The sequence below is a fragment of the Melopsittacus undulatus genome, chromosome 10 (genome assembly GCF_012275295.1).
Source record: "Melopsittacus undulatus isolate bMelUnd1 chromosome 10, bMelUnd1.mat.Z, whole genome shotgun sequence".
Lineage (NCBI taxonomy): Eukaryota > Metazoa > Chordata > Aves > Psittaciformes > Psittaculidae > Melopsittacus > Melopsittacus undulatus.
The window spans coordinates 19223628-19247850 of record NC_047536.1 but is presented as its reverse complement, the minus strand read 5'-3'; the positions used below and the strand labels follow the sequence as shown (position 1 = coordinate 19247850).

The 24223-nt window shown below is 41.7% G+C and overlaps 1 protein-coding gene across 4 annotated transcripts in view; it reads right to left on the bottom strand.

Moving 5' to 3' along the window:
• The window catches only part of SGCD (sarcoglycan delta), a 335598-nt gene that overhangs the window by 194178 nt on the left and 117197 nt on the right, over window positions 1-24223 (bottom strand). For all 4 annotated transcript variants that reach the window (XM_034066623.1, XM_034066622.1, XM_034066620.1 and 1 more), the window contains one exon: window positions 23354-23539. The gene's annotated coding sequence lies outside the window, so the exon portion shown is untranslated. The remainder of the gene's footprint in view (window positions 1-23353; window positions 23540-24223) is intronic.

Here is a 24223-nt window from a genome sequence, read left to right as displayed (position 1 = left end):
TAAGATAATGATTGTTTTGATTTAAGCCTGAAGAATTAACAATCCATACTCTGGGAAAATGGCAACAAAAGGAGAAGATGGAACATTTCCCTGCTGATAGCCGACCCCTCAGGTTTACACCTCTGCTTCACAGCACTCAGCTGGGGTGTCCACTGGGGCAACTTCAAATCCAGGAGGTTGGGACCACACACAGCTCCCACACCATACCGAGACAGAAATGGATAGCTGTCCAGTGGCAGTGGCATGCAGCTCATCATGCAGCTCATTTCACTCTACATCTATAATGAATCGATATGATTCTATGAAAACATCTCTATTTGGACAAGTTATTTAAATTAAATATCCCTTACAGTGAATGGAGATAAAGAAGCCTGCCTAGGATACGAGTCATCCAAGCCAGAGATGTATATCTTAAAATAGCAGTATTGTGCCTAAAGCAAGGATCTGTTCCTACCTCTTGATTATGAAGGAAATCTCTGTGAGTAGGTTGAATGTTGAGAGCCATGATTTTATGAGATACTGAAATTTAATCCAACTCAGTGTCCAAGTCAGTCACAACTATGCAAAACAACTTATGATTATGAAATAATTGGTCTAGTTATTCAACCAACTTGGCTTCCAACTTTAGCATGTGTGCTGGGGAAAAAGAAGTAACAGTAAAATACGATTCAATACATATACCTACAGCCTCAGCAGCTGGTGGACCTCTGCGCTAACAGGGTAGGTCATGGTACACCCAGAATGTCACAGCAAATGATTTCATGGGGCATTACATGGGTCACAGAAGAAAAGAGCAAAGAAAAAAATTGTATACCTGTCATTCCCTGCATAAAACTTCAGACAGTAAGAGAAAACACACTGCATACCCAGAAAAGACAAGGGAAATGAGGAAAGAGAAAGCAAAGGGAGACTGTTAGTCTTCTATGAAATACAAGGTGATTAAATACTGTCAGGCTTTAATCCCTCTTGACAAGCAGAGCTGCATGAGAGATATGGGATGATTAATTGCAAGAAAAAAAGGCTGTGACATGGGCATATGAGGCAGAAACACCAAAAGGAGGGCTGTGTTATTTATTTATTTATTTACTGTTAAATAAAAGGCATTTGCTAATGAAAGGAAAGCCTCACTTCTGCATCTGAAACTTTCAGCCTTCCTTCCGCAGCACATACTGGGGGGCGGGGGAACATCTCAGGGTTGAATTTGCTTTTCATAACAGAAATTAGTTTAGGACCTGTGTAAGCCTGTCTGGTCAATACACTGGGATGTATTACTAGTGGCATCAAAGGACAAGCACCAAAAGGCTGCCTTCAACTCAGTGCAATGGCAAGTACACCAATCACCAAAAGGACTGACATAGGATATCCCTCACAGCATGCAGATGAAGATGAAGATTTCAAGAGAGGTGCAAACTGAAGGTTTTGAAAAGCCAAAGTGTCAGAAGAGATGCAGTTCAGCGAGTATCAGTAGGAAACAAATAACTGTGATTGTTTTCTCCTTTTGCAGGACTGCTTGGTATTCAGGGCTTTTCTGGGTTATTTGCTGCACTAAGAGAATTCAATCACAGCATTATAAATTGTGTGTGTGTGTGTAGCCCCCTACCCCCAGTACAAAGTATGGTATACTTGTTTTTCTAAGAATAAATATTAATTAGAAACTTGCTGCTTTGCTCGCAATCATTAGCCGTGCTCTGGCCACAGCTCTGCCAAGATTGGTCTCCTGGGGGCTTTCTCACAGGGCTGCGTTCTGAGGCGCTAGGTTGTCTGAGACATGGCTCCTATTACACCCAGATAAACCTTGATGAAACTCAATTTTGTGTTCCAACATCCACAATTGATCTGGCATTTGAAAAGCAGTTTCTGTTGTTTAGCAGTTGCTAAATAAATGGAGATTTAATTCTGAGTTGCCTGGAAACTAGTCAGCTTGTGTCTGGTATAGCATTGCTAAGGTGGGCTTTGGCTTGTGACTTTGGAAAGACATGAAAGAACAACCAAAATAAACAGAACAGAACAACTGGAATAAAAAAAGGAAATAACATATTTGATCAATGGTACATTTCCCAGATATCCTAGCAACGGGAATAGCTCATTTGAAATAATTCACGTTAAAGCTGAAAAAATGCAGGAGGTTGGAACTAGATGATCTTAAGGTCCTTTCCAACCCTAACTATTCTATGATTCTATGCTCCCATATTCTGGGGTATCAGAAACCTGACTGAGACAACATCTGCTACTGGCACAGCTTGGATGTCCCAGCATACTTCCCTGAAGTAAAGCTAGAACTGCCAAGCAGTTTTGGCTGCCAAGAGATGTATTGTAATCAGGCATCTTAGCAGGAAGAATGACATCCTAAAATGAGAGACTGAACAACCTCTACGTTACAGCAGGCAAAAAGAAATATATATATATTTACACACACACACACAGAGAGTTTTGCAATCTGAGGAGGAAGAAGCAGCTGTTCACATTCTCACTCCTGATTTCCGAGCAGGGGAATTTGTCCTTGCTGCAGCCATTGCCAACCACAGCTCCCTGTACATGAGGGTACATGTTCTGCAGTGCACACGGCAAGCACGGCCACATGCTTGTGCTTGATTTATGTGCAGACAAGATGATGATTTCTCTTGACACCCCAGCAAAGACACATTGCAGTTTGAACATGCTCTGCTTGTGGCCTGCTGAAAAAGACCTTTTGGCTCAGGATGATGGTCCCAGGGATTTGAACATACCTCAACAACTCCCTCTTGTCCCATAGCAGTGGGACCAGAGGATCACTCCCCTGTATTTAAGGGACTCTTTGGCAGCACACATACAAGCTGCCCTACTCTACTGAGCATTTAAATCAACTTAAATATTTATTTATTTAGCAGGTAGCTTGTTTCAATCTAATTTAGCCAGTAGAGGTGACCAGGGCACCAGGAGGTGAAGAGTTCAAAACAAATTACAAATCCAGGTTATTTGGTCATTTCTTAATCACAATTTCATCTTTCCTCACTAAACCATTCAACCTTTTCAGATAACAAATACACCATCAAGAAATAAGAGAAGGAATGAGAAAGAAGATACAAGAGAGGAAAACAGAGACAATCTATTATAGTCCCATAATTTCATCCTGTAAAATTTCAGCCTGCATGCACCACTGATTCAATTACCATACACAGCTTTACCCTCCAGCAGAACTAGAATTACAGAAAAAAAAAAACATTTTTAAAGGTTAGTGAGAGAATTTTTCATTGATAGTGACCTGCTTCAGTGGGGGCACACAACATAAGGCAGGAACTGTATTTGCCTTACTCCTCCAGAACAGATATTTAAAACTGTTTTGGGCTGTGAGTAAAACGTGTCTGACGATCTTAATCTACTCTCCATAGAGAGCAAAGCCAAAGAGCAAACTCACTTGATTACCAGGTTCTGTACGGAACACTGAACGTGGTGTTACAAAGAACAGGTTCCTGGAAAGAGGAGATGATCCCTACAGCACATTTAGGAATAGTTAAAGAACTGGGAGTCACAGCTACAGGGTTGGGCAAGGTTTAATGCTCCTAAGCATATGCAGTTCCACTCCTTGTCTCATGTGGTCATGCCACTGCTCCCTGAACAGCTTTTCCTGGCATTCCCTTATCATTATTCTGGCAAATTGTATTTTAAAGGCAGGTATTTTGGGCTATGTGAGGCACACTCCGTGCTGGATAGCAGAGAAGATTTTAACGCCAAAGCTGCAGCTTCTGTCTTTTCACAAGTGCACCTTAAAGCATTTCCCTAAAGTTGTTCTAATGTGCTTAAGAGTATAATGCCAAACAAGCTGTTTTGATGAGAAATAAGTGGGGTTACTGCTTAAGCGTCAATTTTCATTGCTTAAGCAACAGTGTGTTGCCAGCATTAGACAAGGCAGAAACATACACAATATTTTTCCCCTTTTCAAAACACTGTATTTCTCCAGTGTTTCATTTACCAAATCTATAACCACAAGCACACAGAACTACACTGCAGTTTAGACTCCTGAAAACCATCGGATAGTTTCCCTCTCAAATCCAGGAAGAGCATATCTACACAAAAGAATCATAGAAACATTGGAAAAGACCTTTAAGGTCAATGAGTCCAACTGCGAACCCAGCACTGCCAAGTCCACCACTAAACCATGTCCCTAAGCACCACATCTTATAAACACCTCCAGGGATGGTGACACAACCACTTCCCAGGGCAGCCTGCTCCCAACAATTGACAACCTTTTTACCCTAATCTAAGACTCCCCAGGTGCAACTTGAGGCCATTACCTCTTGTCCTATCAACCTGTTACTTGGGAGAGGAGAATTACCCCACCTCGCTCCATCCTCCTTCCAGGTAATTGCAGACAGGGACAAAGTCTCCCTCGAGTCTCCTTTTCCCCAGGCTAAATAACCCCAGTTCCCTCAGCTGCTCCTCATAAGACCTGTGCTCTAGTAAACACATTTTAAGTTCCTGTTAGTTATGGAAACAATTTTGAAAGGCTGAAATGCTAGAGAAGTGCTCTCCAAAGGTAACAGCAAAGGCATCTATGATAAATCAGTGCCCACATGGCTTCATTGAGCCTGGAGACAGGCTGAGCACACAGGATGCCACTGAGACTGAGAAGAGATGGAATTACTATAACTATTTACATAATCTGCAACATTGAGACAAGATACAGTAAAAGCAGCAAAAGCAATACCAATTATGTTATTCCAAACTTAATGTTCTCAACCCAACATAGAGTTCTCCAGGGGAATTTTCTTGATTATATTTTTTAATCAGCTAAATTATGGCTTTCCTAAAAACTCTGGGCAAATGAGAACTTATTCTTCTAAATGACTGCTGTACAATTGGATGGGTGAAATACCATTTCCACAGATTATACTCCCATTTCCCATCCTAATCACTGATAGATTAGTTAGTGTCACTGGAATTATAGTAACTGCCTAAGTAACAGGTTTTTAAATAAAGATGGAAATTGCATTCAAAAGCTCCCCCTTCCATACATTATTTATTCACGCTGTGTGTCTGTTTTACTTTCCCATGCATGAGTGGCTGTTTTGTCCCTAAAGAGCAAAGATAACACGATAACAAGGATCCTACAAACACATACACACTTCCATCTTTTCTCACTTGCAAGCATTTCCACTCACAGGATCATCATCATGCTAATGCACATCTGCCAGCTGTCAACGTGCTGCATTCCATGCTCGCAGCAGTGCTTCCCTCTCTCCCTGTACATGCACCTGCATGATGCATGCAGGGGGTTGTTCATTCCAGCAGTGACTAATTCTCTCTTTGAAAAACCTCTTTCTACCTTCCAGCAGCAGTGCAGTGGGCTAATTGGTTGAAGACTCATCCCAGCTTTGACCCCCAGCAAACCCTGCTTCCCATGCAGAGCTTGCGGCTCCATGCTGATCCCCTCTATGTGACTGATTCCCCATCTTTGTGTAGTTTCCTCCTTGCCTCTTCAGCTGTTTCAATCTCAGCATGGCTTCCAAAAAGCTCTGAGCTTTTTGTCTTTTTTAGTACTTCATTTGCACAAACACAACTGCTTAGTACTATGCACAATGAAGCCTTCTGGCCAGGCATCACTAACCTGTCATTGCTATGTTGTTTTTAGGTGTCTGATTGCTTTTCTCCTTTCAAAAATAAATTATTTCGAGGAGAGAGGAGGACTTGTTTTCAGACTAAATCAGTCTGTCCAGATCCTTGCATCTGAAATCTCCCACTGCACCAGGGTAGGATAGTGATGTTGAGGCCATGTCCAGCAGGTTCTAGAAACCAAGTAAGTACAGGTCCCAGACAGAAAGCATCCTGGGTGACACTGTCCATCCCTTCATTATAGATGGGACAATGTTCTGCAACAATACTAACTCAACCCTGCCCTGAACTCACTCCTGACAGCTATACCTCCTATGTGCTAAGCAGCAAGATGGCCCAGAAACCATCTGATCCCATACATGGCCTTTTGACACTTTTCCAACATTCTGAAGCATTGCTTCTCTTTCGCATCCATTTTGACCATTGGAAAAAGCTCTCTGTACACCTGTGAGGGTTAAAAAACAACAACTGGAACCTAAACTCAAGCCATTTTTTCCCTCCTGCGCCATTAAAAAAACTCAAGTGTAATGCTCCTGCTCAGTCCCGCATGGTTTGTTGAGTCTTAAAACAGTGCTGGTGCCATGATTGGAACTACACATTAGCTCACCTGGCCACCATGCTGGAATCAGGGGAGTCTACATATATAGCACATATATCTGCTTGGGAGATTAGGTCAATGAGAGATTAACAGTAAAGGCACAAAGGGAAATCAGCCACTAAACTCCTACAAAAAGCCATAGGGAACTGGGTGCTTGATGTTTTGAAAATCCCCTTAACAATCAGGGGCTATTCTAAAAGGACAAGATAGGTTAGAATTATCTCCAATCAAAGGGAAAACTACATTCAGTTGTTGGGGGAGAGAGTTTGTACTTTTTAGAAGCTCAGGAAATGAGCTATTTTCAGTATTCTTACATTATTTTTCTTCTTTTTCTTGGAAAATGGGAACATTTTCAACAGCAGCAATGCACTGTTCCAGGATGAAGCACTTGGAACATTCAGTATGAAAACGACAGCATCATTGTTGTGCTCCCATTTACCTTTACAGAAAGCTGTGTGGTCTCTGAGGACACTTTTCCTGCAGTAAGAGAGAGGATTACATCCTGGGAATGCAGAGCCCCTACCCCAGCCACAACTATTAAATAATACTCTTAAATATGTAGGCAGCAAGCACAAAATATTGGCAGGAGCCCTAGTGTGGTAATGCACAAGTGTGAAGGGAAACCTTATCTTGTGATATAGAAGCAACAGGACTTCAATTCAGTGCGATATTCCAACAAGTTTGGTAAACACACCGGTGTCTGCTTGATAATAATTTTGCCTCTTTCTAGGAAAAAGACCTTTTGAGGTTTGTGCATGTGATGTCAGTTCAGTTTTTTCAGAGCAACAATGTGACAGCTGTGTTGGAGATAATCAAGAAACCCAGGGGCAATTAGGTTTTAATGCTGTGACAGTGGGGAAGTATATCAACCTCCTCGTTACAGCCACAAGTTTCTCGGTAAAATGTGCTGTAACAAGGCACGTGGGATATCATCGCTTCTTTGCAGAATACTTTCGTGATTGTATTTTTTGGGTTGAAGCCATGCAAGGAATTATTAGGAGATGCCAATCACAGCTGCAGCACCCTATTTCACCTGAAGTAAACATTATTACAGTTATAATCCATATGACGTAGAGGAAAAAGTTTTGCAGACATTGCTGCCTTATACAAACTGAAGATGAGTATGACAGCAGGCAAAGCTACAGAGGGCACTTTGATTTCTCTTGTGTAAGAATGTTCTCCAGTGTCCCTGACTACTCCACATCTGGCAAATTACTAGTCTTCCTACAATCCCAGGTAAGGGAGTGCCCCTGGAAAGATGCACAAATTCAAAGCACAGAGAAGCCAGCTAAATTATTCACAGAACTATTTTCCAGAAACAGATACTCAACCTGGGCTCTGTTTTTCCACTGTGTTACTTTCTGATGTTGGCACACTGCAATTTCCTGTTTGTTCCCAAACATCTATGAGTGCCCCCTCTGTGGAAACTGAACATTCAAGGTCTGCTGGGAGCACCTTCTTCTCCTTATGCAAAGACTGTAGCTTGGGATGCTACAACATCAAGAACAAAACACACTTAACTATGTCACAGAAATCTCGCCCATAAGTTATTCCCTGAGCCTAAAAGTCCATCTAATGATTCATCATTTAAAAACACGTATTTTCATTTTATTCAAGAGCAGCTCAGCAAAGCAAAGTTTTAGGCTTTCCCACCCTGCCACAGACTCCTCACATGCTGCTCATGTGAACGATACAGCTGAGGGCAGAACTGCCATCTGTTCTCTCCCTGCACCCTGGTGCTCTGGGTGCAAATGAAGCTGGTCTTAACCTCCTCTTATGCTTTTACTAAAATCACTCTCACACTTTGCCCTCTGCAGTTCCATGATAGCTTTTCAAATCCTTGATTATGTCTCACAGTGGTCCTGAAGACAGCAAAAATGAAAGGAGAGATGAGTTAGTGGCCAGGGAGACGGTGTCTAAGTGCTGTGCTGGGGAACAGGGAAGGGAGAGCACCACATTCCTTCCCCACCATAACTCCATTCCTCCCCACACCCTCCTGACTGTGTGAGTCCAAAATAAGCTTTAGTAAGGCTATACTGTGGAATATAAAACAGAATAGCATCTGTTTCAGCAAAAGGTCTACAACACCCTGCAAAGCACCAAATGCACAGCATCAAGCTAGCCTGCCTCACCTGCTGGGGCAAAGAGCCCCATTGGGACACGATGCTCAAACAGCCATCCAGCTCCCAGGTCCAGAACCCAAGGCAGCCTCAATAGCATACAGCTCTCTCTCCTCCTCCCTGAAGGCTATAGGCACCCACAGTATCACCAATGCCAAGTGTTGCTTTACATGCAATTTGCAGCAGGTGTAAACTGACTACTCAAGGCAAAGGAGAATCAGCTTTCTTTAGCAGCCAAAGGTGAAGTGATGCTCTGTTTTCAACTGTACAATCTCCTTTTCTCAAAGCTCTCTGTGCCATATGAGCCTGCTGCCCTTTCCCTTCCCTTCCCACAAAGGAATTCCAGACCCACACCACAACCCACACTGTCGTAACACAGAAAGCATAAGATTTCCAGCAACAGAGGGAAGGGCAGCAAAATAAGGAACTCATGATGAAAGGCTACCTGTTCTCAGTCTTTGCCTCCTGGTTCTGCACTCAGACTTTGTGCCCAACACTGTTTTTATATGCAGGTCACTCAGTTGTTCTTCTCACATGTACATCAGGCGCTGCTGGAAAACGTGGCCATTATCCATCAAGTCCTTTGCTTTAGTCAGTTTCCAGCAGAAGAGTAATAGATGCACTTGTGTTGTCACATCATTGTCCAAAATGTCAGGGTAAAAAGCCCTGAACATTAAGAACTCCTTAAGGAAATCAGTTCTTAAAAATACAGAATAGGGAAAAAAAGAAAAACATGCGAGGGACAGAAAGATGCAGAGCATCCCTTTATATTAGGGATGATTTATGCAGGAAAGTGCCCTGATTAGATGTACACCAGCCAAGTGCCCATCCTCTGGGTTTTATTTCCACTCAAGTTTACATTTTGTCTGGGTAAAGCAACATGTGCACATGTTGGTTTTAATTTAAAGGACCCAGAATTAGAAATGCTCTTCTCTTTTGACATTATACATTAAAAGAGACATACCAATTTGAAGGGTGAGTGTAAACTCTTCCCAGGGCACTTGCATTAAGATTCAAAGTTAGTGCAGTGAGGTGATAGTATCAGGCAGTGCAAATCTTCATAGACTGTAAAGGGGGGAAAAAAACAGAAAAGATGAAATCAAAGATGACAAGAAGCAGAAGTCAAAGTCAGGAGGAAGAGGAGGTCATGCACACAAAATAGTCAAGATGACACAGTCATATCTTCGTGGTATGGACAACTTCTGTCATCTACTTTTAAAGGATTTGCAAAAGTTAAGGAAGGAATAAGCAAAGCTTTAAATCTTTTAAAGCTGGGTAAGATGAGACACAAAATATTTCTTTGCTAAGATGCTGGGAAGAAAAGATGTGTGCAATGGAAGGGAAAGAATACCCTGCCCTAAACAGCCTGGAGGTGAATTTTACAGACCTCTACTCACTAATTCCTAAATAAATAAACCCTGACCTGGCACTACAAACCCTGCAGAGAAGCTGCCACCAGGTTTGGCAGGCTTATCATACTGGTATGTATTTTTACATTTGCAGCTGCAAGTACACAACATCAAAACCTCAAATGAGAATGATAAGGTGCAATAATTTGAGAGTGCTTTGCCCACTGTGTTTTCATTGAGTGCATCTTTTACACAATCCCTCATCGCAGCGCAGTGAATATGTCCAAAAAAAGGCTCATAAAGAACAGGAAATAAAGCCAAAGCTAGACAAGCCTGCAGGAATCTAGTTCAGAGATGAGCAACATCACCAGTTCAGTCCCCTATACCAGATACATCCCTTGCCTTTCCAAACTCAAATGTGTGTAGCATCATCTATGGCAACTCTAAACAGGGACCTTTTAACTCATTCCCAGCATGGTGCTCCTTCAGACAGGGGAGGCTCAGCCACCCTCTCAGCACTGCAACCTACCTCCAGTTTCTTAATTGAGCTTCTGTACCACTGATAAGTAATTGATATACAAGAAATGAATGTGAGGCCGCCAAGGAGTCTGCTTCTGCATACAAATACAGGCAGCTGAATGGGAATCAGCAGCAAACACTGCAGCCCTGCCACTCCTGTGGCATTTCCAGTATGGATGTGCTTAAAATACCTCAATGTACAGTGTTTCATTGGTACAAACGATGCTGGTGTGACAGTTCAATGTCTTTTCAGAGAGGAAACTGCAGGGAGCTGAGCAGGTCAGATAAAAACCAAAGATAATATGTTGCGCAGGTACTCCTCTGGGTGAATATCTAGAGAAGAGAGAGACTTTAAGGGGCAACAATGGGAAATCAAGATAAAAAGGAAAGGCGCACAGAGGCATGCATACAGCTCCCAGCAAATTCAGACTTTGGGGACAATCTTCCTGTTTTTTTCACAGTGAGCCAAAACACCCGACAAAATTAATCTCTGTCCACAGCCTAAATTTGTACTTAATGCCAATTTTGTGTTGTATCGAATTCCTTCACGGCATAAGATGCCACAGTGTAAATAGGCTCACTTTCATTATTTTATCAAATTGTATTAACTTTCTCTCTGCAGCATTCTCCAAGGCTGGCAACAGTGAGACGTGCAAGAAATGTAAATCACCCCCCTTTTGATATGATAACCGTAGCAGCGAATTGCATCCCAGAAATCAGCTCAGGATTATAGCCAAGAAGTCGCTGAAAGGCACTTAGCTGTGGCGTTGTGCCAGAAGGGCAAACTTCAGCTGGCAGGTCAGAGCAAAGCAGGCTCAGGTCTTGGGAAAGAACAATACCTAACATCCAGCTACCTGTGGCTGCACAGACCTCAAAGCCAACAGCCTCAGGGTCAATATATAATTAAAGGATGCCAACAGGTGTTAAAAACAAGTGTGTGTTTATGTATGCAGCTACATGGGAGAGCGATATTAAATATGAATAAGCACCTAGGAAAGCAGGCTGCAAGATAAAATCTATCTGCCAGACAATTACAGATGCATATATAAACAACCAAATACATTTCCTGCATGGAACTATTTGTGGTAGAGTACACAGTAATAATCTTAATCATGTCTCATTTATTGAAATACTTTTTAAGTTTGAAAGCTTCAGTGGATTTTGGAATGCAAATAAAGATAATCAGCACGTGAAAATAACTGTTTTGACAATGTCTTATTTTCATGTGTAAAGGCCACTGCTGACAGCTTCTAGCATTAACCCTGGGCCAGAGCTCCACTGAATTCAGTACTGCACAAATACAGGAAAAAAAAAGCTGTCAGAACCCTAAGGAATTTGCAGCTCTAACAGAAAAGAGGCAGCAGACGGATATAGACAGCAATAACCAAGAAGTAGTAGTTAACAAGGCAGGAGTTAGTCTCAGCAAACCAAATCCCTGATTGCTATGAGCCTTGTACAGGCACCACAACAAAGAGAAGTTTTGATCATCGATGCCCCACAACACACAGAGCTCTGCACATCCTTCATCTTCACTGCTGTGCTCCATCTGTTGCCTCCACACTTGCTGGCAATCATATCCTGTTCACCCACTCTACTTTGCTTTCTAACATGAAAACTCTGGGCCAAAGACTGTCATTTAGGACCTCGCTCTCTAGCATTTAGCATAGTAGGGCTCAAACTGGTCATAAAAACAGATAAAACCAGTTATGAACAAAATTGTTCATTAATAATAATGTTTATCAATAACTACTCCAACAGAGCATGAGCTTGCATGCACACAAGGCTAAAGTCAAAATTAACAAGCACAAAACCCATGTAAAACAATAGAGGCCTCTATCAATATTTGAGCAACAGTGCCTTCTGATGGCTTTTATTCAGTCCACATACCTCTTGCTTTAAAGCTGAATCATGCAGAGGAGAGGAAAAGTGGCTAGCACATAATTATCTCATGAAATTGAGACACACCATGAGTAAATGCACTTACTATGTCCAGTCTCAGCTAGAACCTCCAGAGGCACCACACTACATACCACAGTAATAAAATCTAGCCCAACAGATAGCTGGATGGCTATGACAAACAAGGGCCATAAAACATTTAAGACATCATAAAGCAGTTTTCTGTAACAGAAATAACATCTGCATGATACAGCTACCTTGCTGGAAGGTTATATTTCAGCACATTTGCCTCAGTGACCTCCTTATTATTACCCCTTACAGACTAGTTGTAAGCCAATACCTCTCTTTTATGACACAAGACCATTCCACGTGGCTTTCTGGTTCTTAAATAAATGTTTAAGTCACAAGATGGGAAAATAAGAGACTGCTGTCCAGCATTGACCCATCCCTTCCTCATGCTCAGCCACACCTGTGCTGCAAAGGAGCACTGCCCTTCCAGCCTCCACTTCCACACTGTCATCAAAGGGTTAAGCACAAATTTAGCCATTAGAAAATCAGCGGTAAATGGTAAAAGGGTTGCTTTTGCATCACCCCAGCAGAGTGTACACAGCCAGGTAGAAGAACTGGGTAGAAGAAATTGCAGCACTGAGCTCCCCTCCAAAGCTGTTTCCAAAGGCAGGAGGGACCAACTAGCTAAACAGCTGGGTGCTGTGAAGAACTGTATCCCTTCCCAAAGCCTACACTGAACACTTTGAATGTACTAATATTTTCAGTGAAGTCTCTGTGGCATAAATCTTTAAAACAACTCCACTTGCATAACAAAGAAAATAAATCTGTCATTGAGCATTTTATATCCCTGCGCCAGGAACATCACGAACATCTATCTTTATAGCTTGGATCCAGTTTTTCTCAATAGCTTCGGAATATTTTATGATTCTTTTGTGTCTTTTTTTAAATTTTACATTCTGTTTTTCCCTTTGGACATCTCCCAAAGACCAATCACAATTGACAGAAAATACAGTATGGAGTCAAAGTTTATGGAGACCTCACTCTGCACAGTTGGATGGGTTTTATATCTATTAATTATATTACATTTTCAGTAAGATATAGTGAAACACAGGGTAAGAAGGCAGCTCCTACAAAAAGGCATGTTCAATAAATTGTTAGCTGCAATCTTCATGCTTAAACATGCAATGTGACAGACTTCCCTGTGCAATTCAAACCTCAAAAGTATAAAGCAAATAGCATGTAAATGGACCTCGCTTGCTCTTAAATCAGTGTTAGCAAATCCTAATCTCTTTAAGTCTGGCAGTTTCAAATCAAGCCTATTTAACTTGCAAAGGTAGCTCAAGTTTTATTGATCATCTCTTATGCTTATAAATGCACTCAGAAAAATGAGAGTAATGAGACACACAGCTCAGTTGATGAAGGCTCAATAGAAAAATGTGTGATAATATTTACAGCCTTCAAGCTAAGATGTTGTCAGTGTAGTTTCTATATGCACCAGAATGCAGATTACAGGCTTGCCACTGGAAGGGGAGGAAAAAAAAAAAAAGAGCCCTACCAGGGCAAGGTAGATTGCTATTTGTATTTACTAGAATTACAACTATTAACTTCCAGAATACAGTCACAGCAGCACAAGTCCATTCACATCTCAGTTATTATTCTTCAACCTTTTTCAATGCAGTATTTTGTGCCTGGATTTCCTCATGCTATGCCCTGAATTTTGAGCCACTAACAACTGGTGACATTATCCAGTTGCTATAGAAATAAGGCAAGTTTATTGTTATTTATATTATGGCATCACCTAGAGGTGCTTTTCATTAACCAGAGTGCCTTCTTCTACATCTCTTAGAGAAGCACCAAAGAAGTAGTACATTTATAGTATTGATGAGGTTTTGAAATATACAAGGGCTGACTATTTGAAGAAACTAGATTTTAAAGGAATGAAATGACAAATAAGAAAATAAATCTAGATGATCTAGCTAAGGGTCTGTCATTTACTTCTTAGCAAAGAAACCAGGAAATGTCTAAACAAAAAGAAGTGCAGCACTTTCCACCCATATGGACAAGCACAGACCAAACACATTACAAGATCTAGACAGTCTTATCTGATGACTTTTTGCTTTCCTACCCTAATTGCTTGTAAAGAATTTCACTTATAAACCACCTCTCAGAAAAATCAAGTGTTTTTCCACGCGAAACTAAACATGATTTGCATTCTGTTATATTTCGTGCCATGCTAAAATAAAACCACAATGGTTTTTCAATTTATATCTGATATATCACTCCCATACCAACTATTAAATGCTCATTTTTATGGCCTGACAGTGATTCTAAATATAATACTTACAGACACATAAAACCATAAAAAAACCCCACTGTAGTTAATGTACTATAACAGACACACGATTTCTGGGGTTTATTCTATTGCAGGCTTCTTGTGCAACTCAGAGAAGTTCCTTAATCAAGCTTTACACTCAGGCTTCCCCCTTCATCTAATGAATAGGTGAGCTGCCTAAGATATACTCTGGAGCTATGCTGTCCAGTAGTTAGAAAAGCCAATAATAAATAATACAAATCCCCAACACCAGCTTCAGGCAATTATCAAATGTTTAGTAGCCTCCAAAGTGAAGGATAATAAACCCACTTATTTTAGCAGATAAAGTCAAATTACTTTGATTGAAGTTGGTACATGTTCAAAGATGAACAGCTATGGCCTCAATTGCTTTTAGTTATTGTTGATGAAATGTCAGCTCAAAACACTGAAAGATACTTCCTAGTTATTGAGGCAATGTGAAATTTGGGCAGCTATTTTCCAGGACACACGGCCTGCCTGACAGGTTTTAAATGAATAAAAGTGATATTATTACAATTATCATTAAAAGAAGATGTCTCTCATCAAAATGTGTCTGGATTTTAATTGACATGGTCGGGGTTAATGTGAAAATGCCAATGAAAGCAAAGCCTGTGGCTCAAACTAATTGTCAGCACTGAGCAACCTCGACCTCTAACCCAGCACAGATTCATCACTGTGCACATGTACTCATGACAAAAAAAATGTTGGAATTAATCATTAACAACTAGAAATTCCTCCCAGACAGAAAGTGAGCAGAGTGCTCCCCATTTCCTGTGCTCCTGAGCCAAGCAGAGGTGCCGAAAGGCCTTCCTAACGGGGAAGGCTTCTTGCGCTGTTTCACCACCTTTCACAAGAGCATTGTGGGGGAAATTTTCAATGGTCTTTAAAGGAGACAACAGACATAAGTCTGAGCAAACTTCAATGTATGTATAGCTAAATGTCATCCTACAGCCCAGGCAATCCTCCCAGATCAGATCCAAGAAAAGCCAACAGAAAAACATGGCTTCCATGGTTGAAGGGACAGTGGTCAGTATGACCACACAGGCTCACACAACTACACAAATCCCAACACCTAAGAGGTTTCCTTATTCCCAGCAATAATCATACAATTGGTCTGTCTTTTCTAGAAAGTACAGCATGCTTGTCCTCAAGCCCAGCAGATTTGTGGCGCTTTGCCCAAGACACAGAGATTTCTACCCATTGTACCCAGCCTTCTCCTGCTGCCAGCCTTTTGGGACTCATCCCAAACTCACACCAGTTTCTAGTACCAGACTATCCAACTGAGCAGCCATCTCTATGGCTGTCCTACCAGTTAATTCAGGGTAGGTCCCACCATGGTCACTGGGACTTGTCAAAGTGGAGAGCAGCCCAGTGAGCTTCTCCTGCAGTGGTGGTCATCAGTGACAGGGTGGTGAGCCACATTGCTACACAGACCAAGAGGCAGTTAAAATCTGAGGGGAGAAGCCAGTAAAGACCGGGATGTGAGCAAAGCACAGGTGATCCTTCACATTTTGGTGACATCCCTTGGGCAGCACAGCAATGCAGAGAAGGACCTGTAACCCCCCTACATCAGTCACAAACTCAGTTAACACTTTGGAAGGTCTCCTCAGGTGCAGTGACAGCCAGCACCACTTTTTACCCAATTCCATAAATAAAAGCAAAGGTGTCAGTAAAACACTTCCTGAATCCTCTTTATTTTACATAGATTTTCTCTATCCCAGGATGCTGGCCAGACCCTCCAGAATATTGCTGGGCAGGATGAGAGAAGCTGAGTGCCTCTAATACCTGACAGAGGCATGAGGTCTGACAGGGTAATGGTATGGTACTAAGCCTTACATTGCCTTTTACAGTTTTTACTTGGAATGCTTTGGTTCTCAGCTTCTCCATCTGTGCAGGTTATGGCATCATCACAACACAGCTTGAGCACACATCAACTTGTTGGTCCCTCCAGCCCAAGTCTTTATACAACATCTGATGCAAAACTAAATAGTTCCTTCTCACACAACATTAAGACTGGAAAGCACAACACTGTTTGGAAGAACGGAATCTCCAAAACGATCAATGGCCAGGTTCTGAGGTGAGGGAAAAGGCATATGGCCACTAACAGCAAAAGGCACCAAGTGTGGCAAGATATAAATGGGCCTACTTACACTATCCAGAACATGAAGAAAAATGAATTAAAAAGTTAAAACCTCCCTGTTATCAACTGCCTGTCAAGAGAAAACAACAGACAGCATGTGCTGTGGTGGAGATACAAGACAGTACCCTGCTCAGCGGGTGCCATTGCCAGCAGGGTCTCTGCTGGTCCATTCCCAGCAACTGCAGGGCAGAGTCTAGCGGGAGCATTATGTGCAACAAAAGAAATGCTGCTCACTTCACTGTGCCTATTCTCCCAGAGGTGAGCGGCAGCCTCTTCTCCTCCCATTCACCTCCAGCTACCCTGCCCTTCTAATTTTTCCTGAGTTTTATATATTCCCTGCAGAAACTACGAGCTGGAAAGCTCCCATTAAACAATGTCAAGAACTCTCCGTTCACAGCTAACGCTTCGCTGCACACATTCTCTCTTATTTCCAAATGTTTTCCGTATGTTTCAGCTTCCCTCCATTAAATATATTCATAATTATTTGCAGCACATCTGAAGAATTTATACAACAGGTTTGTGCTTCCAAATACAGTCTCCTGGCTGCAATCATCAGCATGACAGCACTAAAGAGAAGTTTGTGTCAGCTAGGTGTTAGAGCTCAGGAAGAGGAAACTAGAACCCACATCATCATGATTTGAGTCCATACCTCCCACCAGGCAGCAATTTGTCCCTTTACAAAATCTTGGGTATTTCTTAAAGCATCACCTCTCAGTTAACCATCAAATTAGTCAGCAACTGTGCCAATAAATTTCATAATAAAAATGTGCAAAGTTGAGACTTCCGGTACCTTAACTGCAAACTTGAACAGCTTAAAGGATTCCTCTGGTCTAAAGAGAAACTGTTAATGCAGCAAAGTATCTCCATAACGCTTCATACCAGTTCCTGTCGTGGCTTTGCAAGGCTGCTTTCATCACACACTTCAATATCCTTTAGACCAAGCAGAGGCTTCATGGAGGAAAGCTGCACCAAATGCCCATTTCTTTGAGGCTTTAAGCAACCTGGTTTAGTAGAAGGTATCCCTGCCTGTGGCACAGGGGTCAAAACTGCATGAGCTTTAAAGTCCCTCCCAATCCAAACCAGTCTGTGATTCTAGGATTCTTCAGCTCAGACCCAGATATTCACTTACAAAAGTTGTCAGGGTTTTCAAAAAATCCTAAACTCTTCCAGGCTCTTCCATGCATCCTACAGAGCTATCTAAGGAAGGGCATCTTTGGCACTTACATTGTGCTGTGCTGGCTCTGCAATGCTCATCTCAAGCTACAATGATCCAGCATGCAATTAAGAGACCAGAATGGCTCCTGAAGTACAGACAGCACCAGGGCTCCCAGCAATTATTTCTGTGATCCTTAAGACAGAGGTCGTTCAGGGACAGAACTGCTCCTTTAGGTAATTACATTCCCAGGGCTACATGGTGCCTGTCAAACTCTCCCCCCTCTACAACACAGGCCAGGGGTTTTGGATCATTACGAAATAAATATATCATCCTGAAGGATGGAAATATAACAAGCTGTAGCTCATCTGAACCTGCATGATACTGAGTCACCACTAAAAAGGGACAGGAAATGTTGCTCCCTGACTGTATATGGGACATGGGTGACTTCCCTATCACACACACACAGGCTTTTATCAACCAGGATGCACAATTAAACTAATATTTGTCCAACAACAGGTAAAAATTACTATCTGGGTGGTGTCACAGCTGCTGGCAGAGCAGTAAAGGCTCTAGAGCATCCTGAGTGATCAGTCCCATGTGTGACATTCTCCACTAAGCTTTGTTCTGGCATCATTCCCACTATTCGAGGAAGGAAATGCAGTATTTTCCTACTTTTTCTATGAGGCTGGATATAAAGCTTGGAAAGCAGAAATGCCTTAACTACGTGGCAGGAGGATGGTTGTTCATAATTAATATTCCACATCAACTGTTGGCCGCCCTCCTTTTCATCTCTGTGAGGCTGCAAACTGCCAGTGGATACCTATTCAAAGAGCAGACATGCCACAGAGCAAAAAAGCATGATTATTATTAGCTAATACTTTATAGTGTGTGCTAGCCAAAAATAAGAGGTAAGCAAGCCTGGGCACAGTGCAGCAGCAGTGCAAAGGCAGCCCTGCCCAGCCCAAAGCTGCTTATCATCTAAGGGATGCAAAAATGAAGTGAGAAGATAAAAAGCAGGATGGGGAGAGCGAGACAGACAGGAGAAGGCTGCAAGCAGATATGGAAATGTGTTCTCAGAAGTAGGTTTTGAGCCAGGTAATATCAGAACATCTGTAGCCCGAAGAAACACATGCCCTTTTCCACCCCAGCTGGACCCTGCCGAAGACATAGCTCATGGGCTGCCAAGCAGCAACTTTGCAGAGGACAAGGGGCTCAAAACTCCTTCATCTTCTAAGAGAAAGAAGAGGTACTCCATTCACAGTTAGCATTTTCCACTCTTCAGTCTCAAAATTTCTCAAAGACCAGAGTGCAAAGTAATTACAAGGAGGTCACTGGTCCTCACAAAAGAAAGGTCTCCATTAGAATGGTGAAGCACTGGCCCAGGTTACCCAAAGAAGTTGTGGATGCCCTAATGTGTTTAAGGCTAGGATGGATGAGGATTTGAGCAACCTGATCTAGTGGAAGGTGTCCCTGACGCGTGGCAGGGTGGTTGGAAATAGATGATCTTTAAAGTCCTTTCAAACCCAAACCATTCTATGATCCTGTAAGAAAAAAATAAACCATGCCTCTGAAGCAACACTACAATTCCTCACTATATCAGAGTCCAGAAGGCAGAGCTAAAGGCTGATAGCCCAGCAACAAGTCCATTTATATGACTTTAGGCAGACCTATTGACTTCTCAGTACTTCAAGAGTACAGGTAAAGGACTATTACATTACTGCTCTGCGATTAATATCTTAAGAATCTCATGTTAGCTTTGGAGTTTCTTATTTTCTTTCAGAAATTCAACTCAGTTCTGCTGTTGATACCAGGTTCTTAATTCATTTTACACTAATATATTTGTTATCAGAAGTTGTGCTTTGATATGTGTCAGGTTGATGGATTCAGTAAGAGCCCTGTCAGGAGAGGCTGAGTGAATAGGGTTGCAGAAGAGGTGTCATCAAGGGAATTGATATGTTAACAGCCAGTGTGCTGATCTTGCAACAAAACAAACAAACTTAATAGTAATTTTATTTCTTCATCCTGGCAAAACAGTTCAGAGAAATGCTAGAAAACATTTGCATAAGTGATCCTCATACAAGCAAGCTCTGATGAAAAATGTGTGTAAAAAAGCAATCCTGCATGCTGTCCTCTTCTCCTATTCAGTGTGCATAATTTAATCGAGAAGAATAAGGACTTTCTTCAAAATACAGCTTTGATTTTAACTTTGGGAACTCAAGCAGACATCCCGTGATGCTCCAGCTGAACTTTTTCTCCAATAATGTAGGAGGACAATTTTACTGACACATTTTCAGATACATCCAGTAGACTTGCACCTCTCATCAAGACACTGGAATGTTGCATTAAGGTCTTATTTTGACATGCAAACCCACAGGCACATGAAATCAGTGTTTGTTCCCGATTTAATAATTGTAATCACATAAGGGAGACAGATTTCAGCCCATATAAGGTAGGGAATGAAAAAATGACACCTGCTCACTGCTCTGCTATGCATGCTTGAACATGCAAGTTCTCTGCTTCACCAGTATCAGACCATCAGAGCTGCTACACTACCTCTGCACTGCCCTGTAACACAGAGAGATTTTGTTAACTTGGGAGTAGTTAACTTGGGAGTAGTGAAAAATGTGATGTTGAAACTCAGCTTTTAAATGAGAGAAATAATATTGCAGCCTAAATGAAGCAAAGGTAAAAGTTCCAAAGCAATTCATCTAAAAAAGGCGGATTACACTGAGGATTTATGTCCATGTAATGAAGACAATTAATTGATATGAGATGCATAAAACACATTAAATGAACCGAGGGTTTTCCAATTCCACTTGCGAAATAAAATTTATTAACTATGTTTAATGGCTACCTAAATTTTTTTCTCTTACATATTTACCAAATGTGCTTTTTCAGCAGAATTTTACTAACCAGATTCTATTAATCTACTAATGACCAATTTAAGTGAAAAAATTATTCTGCATGTTATCTATAGATCCATTTAAAATACTTCCTTACACAATAAGATTACTATCACCACAATTTCATAAATGCTACTAAAAGGGAATCTGATTGCCTCACATGAGCAAACAACATTCTGCTGCAAAGATGAATGAGTTCAGTTAACATTATTTGGACATATGTTGCCATTTCCAGCAGAGATACAGAACAAATCTGGGTCCTGATGTCATCTAGTGTTATGGTAACTACCTAATTAAAACCCCCTCTGCTTGAAAGAGCAGGACACATGGAAGAAACTGGCTTAGATCAGAGCAGTGACCTCAAAAGGATCCACATCCAAATCTCATGCTTTGCCAAATATACTCAGCTGCTCAGCCAGAGTTATCTTTGTGTCTCCAGCTGTGGGTATCAGATGCACCTTTTGCACTAGTGATTGCATGGAATTCAGAGACAGATGTTCACTGCTTAGAAGTGACCTAGAAGTGACTCTGTTCCTTATTTACCACCTGCAAAATGAGGATAAGTAGCACTTCTGTCTTACAAGGGCATCGTGGGAGCAGATATAGTTGATGGTAGTCAATTATACTGTTAAGTTTGCATGAGCCCCCAGAATGAAGCAAAAGAATTTAAAGGAGTCTCAGCTACTTGAATGAACAACAGCAGCCTTGCTAACTCTTTAAATTCCAGCACAATCTTCTCTTCTACAATGTTCTTCTCAAAGATCAAGTTTCCATGAATGTGAGCTTAAATAAAGCCAAGTTTTTATACCCGACAGTGACAAAATAAAATGCAAAAAATTATAATCAAAGTCCAACCAAGAGTTTACTACCTAGCTAACAGTTTTGCATAAGTCAGTCATAGGAAAATGTTCTTTGTACTCTGAAACTGTGAGGTTCTGCAAAGTCCTGCACAACCTCTGCACTGGAGTACTACCCATGCTGCAGCCTGAGACATGAACTCTAGACTGAGAGCTGGACTGACTCAAGTGGGAAAGATGTGAGGAACTCATCTAACACCATCCTGTCCAAGGCAGGGTCAGCACCATGGTCACACCAGCAACCAACTGCTCTGATGCAGATCCCTGAATGTCCTGAGGCACCCTGCCTAGCCAGCAAAACCCACATGCTCATGGCAAGGAAGATTTACATGCTTTCACCTAGCAGTCTTACAGAGAATCAGGGAATAAACAAATACCTGTGATTTCTACATTATAATAGTGCAAAATATTTCTCTGCGAGAGCCAAAAAAGCCCTCTTGATTATGAAATACCTCTCCTACAGCCTTCCCCTTTAGGTATGATAATCACAAGAGCAGCGGCTTGGAAATAAACAAAAGTGAAGATGATAACAAAAGCAGAAGCAACATTTAATAACCTCCTCTTCTGGAAACCAGGTGCCACTTGAGCAGACAGAGAAACGGAGCAAGCAGTGCAGCAGTTTTAATGATGGGAACCTCTCTTCCCTGACTACAGTGTTTCCATGAAATGCTGGAACAAATTAACAGCATATGCTGCACTTGGAACAGACCTTTCTTGACCCTCAACATTTAAAAGTTAAGCATCTCATTTAAGCTATTCCAGCAACTTGTTTTTTCTGCAACCACTGGAGACAGGCAGTCCTCAGACCAGCAGAGCTCTGCTGAAGCGTGGGAGTCTGAGCATACAGTTTCCAGAGGTAACTCTACTGATGCAACCAGATCAAAAGCAGAATGAATAAATGCAAGCTCCCTTGGATTCCTTACAGCTTCTTAGAGACTTCTAACAAAGCCCTGACTCCCCGCCCCCACCTCCACTAAGACCAATGCTGCTCCTGTATTTTTCTCAACAAGATTATACTGCTGGTTCAGTCATGTAACAGAAGCCAATATCTATGTGTTAAATTAAAAAGGATAGCATTATCTGATAGCATTCTACTGAGATCTGTGAACCAATGCTTTAAATTTGGGGTTTCTTACCAGTAAACATTGCCTTCACAGAAATAACTTGCCCTAGATAAAAGAAGCTGTAGAATCAGAGGCTGTATTACCTTAAATGCTTTCATAGCACTAGCTTTGCTCACAATACATTCTTTAAGTCTTGGCCCTCATTTTCTTCTTGAAAGATAGTTGCATATTGCCTTACTACATTACAGCATAACCAAGACAATGTCTTTTGTGGATGTGAGAACTTCTACTCATTCATAAATTTTAAGTGCTACACAACAAAGGGGGCACATACAATTATGTTAGAAATTGGTGCTATTTCCATCCTTGGCAAACAACAAGAATCTATGAAGCACAAAGGAAAGCACAGGGCTGTATTACAAATGGGCTACTTCAGCATCATTTATTTTTTCCATCTCTGACCCTCTGAACTTCACGCATTTGTGAAACACAAGCGTGACTTACAAATTGCGGTGCCTATCACCTAGTATGCATCACCATCAGCATATCACAACCATCAGCAAGCATTTAGTTCAATAAAGCACTTGATATCAACATGCACCCCCTTAAGCCCAAGACTTTAAAAACACTTCAATCTTGATGAATGTGCTCCAAATTCAGGGAAAGCAAAAGTTATTTGCAGAGGCGGTATGAGCGTGGCACCTATGCAACAATAAACATGAAGGCTGCTAATTTTCTATTTTCCCCATATGTAGGTATTCAGAAAAGAGTAAAAAGAGAAGAGCAGGGGGAAAAGAACGTACCTTACCAAACCTGAATGTTGGACACAACTCGTTTCAGAGCAACATTGGTGTGAAGGAAAGTTCCTCAGGCGACCACCAACCACAATTCTTTTCTGAGCTCCCCAGGGGATCCAGCTCCCCCTTGTCTGTGTCCCTGAGGAAGATGCAGTGTCCTCGAGTATTTCAGAGCCTCAGTTGTGAAAGATGCTGTTCAGAAAAATGAAAGAGAAGGTGTGGCATTAAATTCTAGGGTCAGTTGTTTGGCAGATTCAGAGCAGAACACAAGACAGCATCAGATAGGAATGAAATGTCAAGGCAGGACAAAGAGTCCGTGACAATCCATCATGTGTGGCACCTTCAGAGGGCAATCTTTGAATTCAAGAACTGTGGTGCAAAGCTGTTCTTGCTTTACAGTACCTTAATAGTGTCCTTAAACCAAGAAATGAATGCCAGCCTGGCTGCTTTTTATTCCAGTCTGATATCACAATGAAAAAGCAAGTTATATACTTCTCCATAGGGAATATCTTAATTCATTATGGTATTTCTGCAGAATAACAGGACTTCTTAATTAAAAGCAAAGACATCACCTCATACTTAATGCTTTGGACAGTTAAAATGTCTCTCACTCAAGGAATTTAAATCTCCTAAATAGTCAGTCAAATTAGGACCATACAGTTTATGGGGAGTGGTGATGTCAACCCAACACATAGCAAAGGGGTCCCAAAGTTCAGCCTCCAAAGCAATTGTCAGAGACATGTAAGTGGCCTGGGGTTTCCTGTGAGGCTGGGGACTCACCATCACCACAGTTTCCAGCTCTCTATCACTGCTAGATATGCTCGGTGTTTCCAAGAGGTCAGACCCTGGCACTGAACATGGAGCTGGGGGCCTCAC